Below are 6,084 nucleotides of genomic sequence, written 5' to 3'. Positions count from 1 at the left end.
AAATCTGCAAATTGCGTCCTGTCAGGCGACGGGGCCTGGATAATACCCGTGTTAAACGGACGGCGGAGTCCGGCGACGACAGGCGCTCAAATTCTGTAACAAAAGTTTGTTTTTATCTTTTTTCATCTTTTTCTTTTTTCAAAATCTCTTTCTCTTTCTTACTGTTTATTCAATGTCGCATGCTGCTTTTATTTTTCTTTAATTATGTAAAGCACCTTGAAATGCCTTGCTGCTGAAATGTGCTATACAAATAAAATTTGATTGATTGATTGATTGATTGATTGATTGATTGATTGATTGATTGGGGTCACCAGGCTGAAATGAGGCCGGCAGAAACTGAACAACCGGCGGTGGCCAATGAGAAGGAGGCTAATCACTAGCATTAGCATTGGATAGGCTAATGACTAGCATGCCAAGGAAGGTCACCCTCTGCATTGCCTACTTAGTCTACTGACTATTAGCAAGACATGCTAGCTTTAGATCTGGATAGCCTTACATTAGCACTGCCTGGGCTAATGTTAGCCTTGGACAGGCTAACAACTAACATGTCTAGTTTGTTTGGTCGTAACTGACTTTTTTCTTTTTTCCAACATTAAAAGCAGAATATTTTTAACCTAGTTTGTGATTTGTGGAACGTGAAAATATGATTCTGTATTAAACTTTCACTGAACAAATAAACATTTCATCAATCACAAACAAGGCTATAAATATTCTAACTTTAGTGAAGAATGATATATTTCATGTTTGAGGAGTCTGAGAGTTGAAGTTTGTAAACTGGAACAAGTTAAAGATAATTAATCGGTTGTGATCATAATCACAATAAATGAGTAGAAGTTAATTTTTCATAACTTAAGGTATTATTTTCCCAATCAGAAGCCAACTTCAGCTCCGTTTTATACATCATGTTGATGCTTCGCGTCCCGTTGGATTACAGCAAACTCATCAAGGCAGCTGATGTAAGATGTTACAGATTCTGCATATCAGCCCATTTTCTGATAAATGCGTTTTGTTTCTAACATTAGCTACCCAAAGCTAATGCTAACTAGTAGCGTTCTTCTCATTTTCCAGAGCTGGTTGGTCTCCGATCAGTAAAATCAGAAGCTAGCTTCAGTGGTTATAACATGCTGGAGAAACGAAGTGGCCGAGTGGACAGGAGTCTGAATTTTGGTGCTGAAAGTGTAAAATAAAATAAATCGTCTCAGAGATCAGGAAATGTTGGAGCCACAGAAAACCTGAGGTCATGTCAGGAGCCGGGAGATGAAAATGAAATACTGAATCAGCGAAGGAGCTAAAGCCTCCGCTCAGGTGTTCCCCGTCTGGGTCACCTGGTTTCCAGAGCAACGGCTGATTGCTTCCTCCGTTAGCGGTCCTGAAGGTGCTGAAGCCCCAGCAGATCTTCTCTGGGTTCATTGGGTCAGAACCAGCCGGACGTTTTATGGGACATTCCCTGAAACGAGCAGAAACTATTTTTACAGCCTGTTTCCTCTCCAGGGATGAACTCTGGAAGCTGTTTCTGTTTCTCCTTCATCGGCTGCTTGGAGGCAGTTTGTGGTCCGAACGCCGATTTATTTGTTCCTCCTTCATCGTCCTGATCAAAGCCAGCAGTTCCACTTCTGAGGATCTTTACAGATAAACACTGAAAATGTGGTCATTACACGTGTAGGAGGCAGAACACAGACGGCGTTTATACCAGCAGGACCAGCAGGACCAGCAGGACCAGCAGGACCAGCAGGACCACCAGGACCACCAGGACCAGCAGGACCAGCAGGACCAGCAGGACCAGCAGAACCAGCAGGACCACCAGGACCAGCAGAACCAGCAGAACCAGCAGGACCAGCAGAACCCAAATGGCTCCGGATCCACCTGGATGATCCGACATGTCCATCAGTGCAGGTGGTCCAGAGGAACATGGAGGCTCCAGCCTGTTAGCACAACGCCAGGACAGAGACACTGCTGGGAAGGGTCAAAGGTCACCTCAAGACTACACAAAGTCCTTGTCCTTAAGATAATAGTTAAATAAATAAAATAATTAAAATAAATCTTAAAAAAAAATTTTTTTAAATGGTTTTTGCTTAAATTAAAATAATTTTAAAATGAAAATAATATAATTTAATAAAATGCATACATTTGAAAAACACAAATTAAAAGATAAAAGTAAAAATTATTCCCAAGATGTTGGACGTCTGATCAGGTTCAGCTCAGAGCTCCAGCTCAGTCTCTACAGGTCAAAGGTCATGACCCTGAACCAGTAGGCTCAGAGTCTGTTCTGTCCAGAAACAAGATGGCTGCCGGGCTGAGGTTAGAGGTTACCATGGGGTGTTCTTAGTTTTCCTCTTTCTGGTAAAACATTCCAGTTTTATTTGTTGGAATCAGAAATGAGGAGCAGATGATCTCAGCAGCAGGACGGAGAAACGTTGGCCTGTAAAAGCTGTTTGCCAGCTGCGGATCGTTCCAGCGATCCCGTTTCCTTTGATTTCCCTCCGCTGAGCAACACGCCGCAGTCCGGTTCTGACGGGCCGCTCCGTACCTAGACCCGTTTCCAGCCCGCCGGGCCCAACGTGACGCTCCAACATCGACACACTCAGTCATAAAGAGAAGAACCAAACTCTGCAGAAAACCTCAGAAATGCTGGCAGGGGTTAAATAAAAACATCAAAACTCGGGCAGAGGTTGTTTGTTCCTCCTGCGGTTCTGTTCAGCCCAACCTGAACTGTGTGATGTCATCAGCTTATTGTCAGGGACGTCAGCCTGCAGATTTAGGGTACTCTAACCCTAGCTGTAAGGGTACCCTAAACCCCACAGGAGCCACAGGATCCTAAATCCCAGCTAGCATTGGTGCAGCTGCAGCAGGTTCATCTGTTCAACCATGAGACATGATGCGAACGTCCAACAGGTCCTGCTCAGGAAGGACGGTTCTGGTCCAAACCGTCCAGACTGACCTGGAACCGAAGCCAGAGACGGAGTCTTCATCCAGAGAATCGGTCCTGAAAGCGAAGGAGAAGCCAGTGGAACATTTTGGACATAATAACTGTCCATACATCTGGAAGATGATCGGACCATCCTAACTGAAGTGTGGTGGTGGCAGCATGATGCTGCGGGGTTGTTTTACTGCAGGAGGAACTGGTGCGCTTCAGAATCTAGATGGAATCCAGAGGAAAGAAGATTATGTGGAAATACTGAAGCAACATCTGAAGAAATAATGAGGAAGTTAAAACTCCAGAAGGACGACAAGCTCAACATCCAGAGGTTCTACAAACCTGACCCGGTTCTACTGGCTCTGTCAGGAGGAATGGACCAGAACTCCAGCAAACTACAGGGAGGAACGTCAGGAGGAAACCCAGAACATCTGACCCAAATCAGACAGTTTAAGACAATCATCCCTGACCTAATTCTGAATTCAGAGAAACTAAACTGAAAATGTTCTTGCTGATTTTTCTGACTTTGAGTGAATGGAAATAATCTGAAGCCAGAGAAGTTTGGTTCTGATTGAACACAGCGAACACAGGGTGTATGTAAACTTGTGGTTCCTCAGATGTTTCTGGGTGAGGGATCGTCAGTCTGTTGCCACTGAGCCGGGCTCTGCAGCGGATTTTGCTTTTAACGAGGCTCTTCGGGGGAAACGGCTCGGCTCTGCGGCCCGTCACGTGGTGAACACATATTTCCAGAACCGCTCTGGTTTGGAAACCGGTCCGTTCCCTCGCTTGTTTTTTCCCATGGCCGGCCGACGAAGGCTGCTGCTCCTCTTCCTACATGGAAACAAGCGACCACACCTTCGCCTCGCCCACTGCGACTCACACAGGAACACTTCTTCTCTGATTTAACAACAATAAAGCGCATTGTAACTGAAATACAGTTCGTACCAGCGTTGGCCATAACCGTCCGTCTGGCTCCTGTTCAGGTTCAGAGTCAGGAAGTCTCTCCAGCTCCTGATGCATCACATCTCCCTCTGGTTCTGCCAGCTGCAGCCACACAGAGCCGCCCCCCACTCCTCGGCTTACTTTCTGACTCACCAATGTTCCTGAACAATAGCCGCCATTGAAGGCTCTTTAACGGACAGCCTGCATCTATTAGCCGGCAGCCATGGCGACGCCACAGCAGCTCGAAACGCCATGTTGTTTCCATCTCAACATGGCGCTGAGATGGAAACGATGACGCGTCGTGGTCCAAACATGGAGAAGAACCAGATCAACACAAAAACAGGAAGTTTCAGAGTAACGCTACTTGACCTCTGACCTCCAAAACCACTCCAAAAGCAGGAAGTGGACTACAGCGCAGGGCATTCTGGGTAAATACAACCGAAGCTAACGTGTTAGCCTAGCACTAGCAGCAGAAATGGCTCCTGGTCTTTAGCCTAAAGAGAAATCCTCCAACCGCTAAAATCCTCCATCTTGTTTCCATCTGGTGAAGAAGGAAGTTTAAAAGAACCTTAAAAGAACTTCAAAGGTTTTTGTGTCGTTTCCTTCAGTGGTTCTTGGTGCAGCGCCCCCACAGGCCAGGAGGGGAACAGGTTGATTTGACTCAGAACCACAGCAGCTGGAGGTGGAGCAGATGATGGAGTTCTGGTTCCAGTAGAACCGGGTCGATTGGACCATCAGGAGGAACAGGGCTTCAGCTGGATCCTGGTGGGGCCCCGGGCCCCAGGCCCTGGGGGGTCTCTGGCAGGGGGGTAACTTTATGCGTTGGTTTGCTCAGTACCATAGTCCAACCAGATCGCTCTGGATGGATGAATCAGTTTCACATCTATTTGTTGAGTGAAATAAACACAAATGAAACATCCGAAGTACAAAACGGTTTACTGCTGCAGCTTTCACTGTCTGAGTGGCAGCCATATTGGATTTTGAGCTTATTGATGGTGAGAGATGTGACTTCCTAAATCAGATTTCAGGAATCGCTCCAGCTCACTTTTCAAACATGCAAGTTGAAAATTTCACATTTGAAACGATGAATACAAGAACCAGACTTTCAAAATAAAACAGGAAGTGAGGCAGGAACAGAAAGGGGAGCTGAAAAAAAACCCTGTGACAGTAACCCCAAGCGGTGAAACGTGAAGCTGTGAGTGCAGCGGTGGATGATTTAGAGGTAGGGAGGTGAGCTCTGCAGCCGCCTGGAAGATGTTTATGTGCTGACTCACCCAGAGCGTTGACTTTTCCATCCCGCTTCAGAGCCATGTTTACCTTGAGAACATATAATTTCCATGATTTGGTAGAAATGAGTAAGCGTGTTTCACATCTGCGAGTAATTTCTGCTCATCAGGCAAACAGTCCTGCTGCGTTCGGAGCCAGGAAGTCAGATTACAGGACAGGGCGGCGAGCCGTGATCCTGCACAACATGTCAGCGCCCCGAGTCGCTGCTGATGCTTCATGAGCTGAGGAAGGTGACCTTTAACCTCCACAGGTCTGCAGCAGGAGGAGCCGAGGCGCAGCAGCAGTGGGGGACGTGCTGCCCCCAGAGGCCATGTCTGTCATTACGCTGTGATTCACTTCAGGAGGATGAATGAAGTGGCGGTCAGGAGACAGAACAGCTCTGGTTTCTTAAAGGGATATTCCTGTCAAACACGTCCGTCCTTTAAATGCTTCCCTGCCAGTTACTGTTACATGGTTCTATTATGAGAAATTAACATTTATTCTGCATTTCTTTAAACTAGTTGACCTGCAATTAAACACAAATCAGCAAAATCCACAACATTTTCAATTCAAAAGCCCCTGCTGCTAAATTACTGAATAAACAGATATTTGACCTGAACAACAAACATATTTCCAGTTTTTAATCTGTTTTAATCTTTAGTTTCTTCATCAGGGTGCAGCAAAGTGGTTTTTATATCCATTCATCTTTCCAAATTTTCAGGAAACCCTGATTATTCATAGAGCTTCTTTAGAGAAGAGGATGCTAACATTAGCATTAGCAGCCACTGCGGATGCTAATGTAAGAGTTGGCTGCTACTGTGGATCAATCAATCAATCAGATTTTATTGGTATAGCACATTTCAGCAGCAAGGCATTTCAAAGTGCTTCACATAATTAAAATAAAAACAGCATGTGACATTGAAAAAAAAGTGAGAAAGACATTTTGAAAAAGATTAAAAAAG

General features: G+C 45.5%; 1 long non-coding RNA gene across 1 annotated transcript in view; it reads right to left on the bottom strand.

Moving 5' to 3' along the window:
* The window catches only part of LOC106945393 (uncharacterized), a 13,637-nt gene extending 8,022 nt beyond the window's left edge, over positions 1–5,615 (bottom strand). Inside the window, exon 1 of the long non-coding RNA XR_001424550.1 lies at positions 5,131–5,615. This is a non-coding gene — a long non-coding RNA (uncharacterized LOC106945393). The remainder of the gene's footprint in view (positions 1–5,130) is intronic.
* Between the last annotated feature and the right edge of the window lie 469 nt (positions 5,616–6,084).

Source organism: Poecilia latipinna, unplaced genomic scaffold (assembly GCF_001443285.1).
Source record: "Poecilia latipinna isolate Pla-1442-1.1 unplaced genomic scaffold, P_latipinna-1.0 Scaffold142, whole genome shotgun sequence".
In the NCBI taxonomy this organism is placed as follows: Eukaryota; Metazoa; Chordata; class Actinopteri; order Cyprinodontiformes; family Poeciliidae; genus Poecilia; species Poecilia latipinna.
The sequence above is the reverse complement of the archived record's forward strand: the minus strand, read 5'-3'. Positions and strand labels throughout refer to the sequence as shown.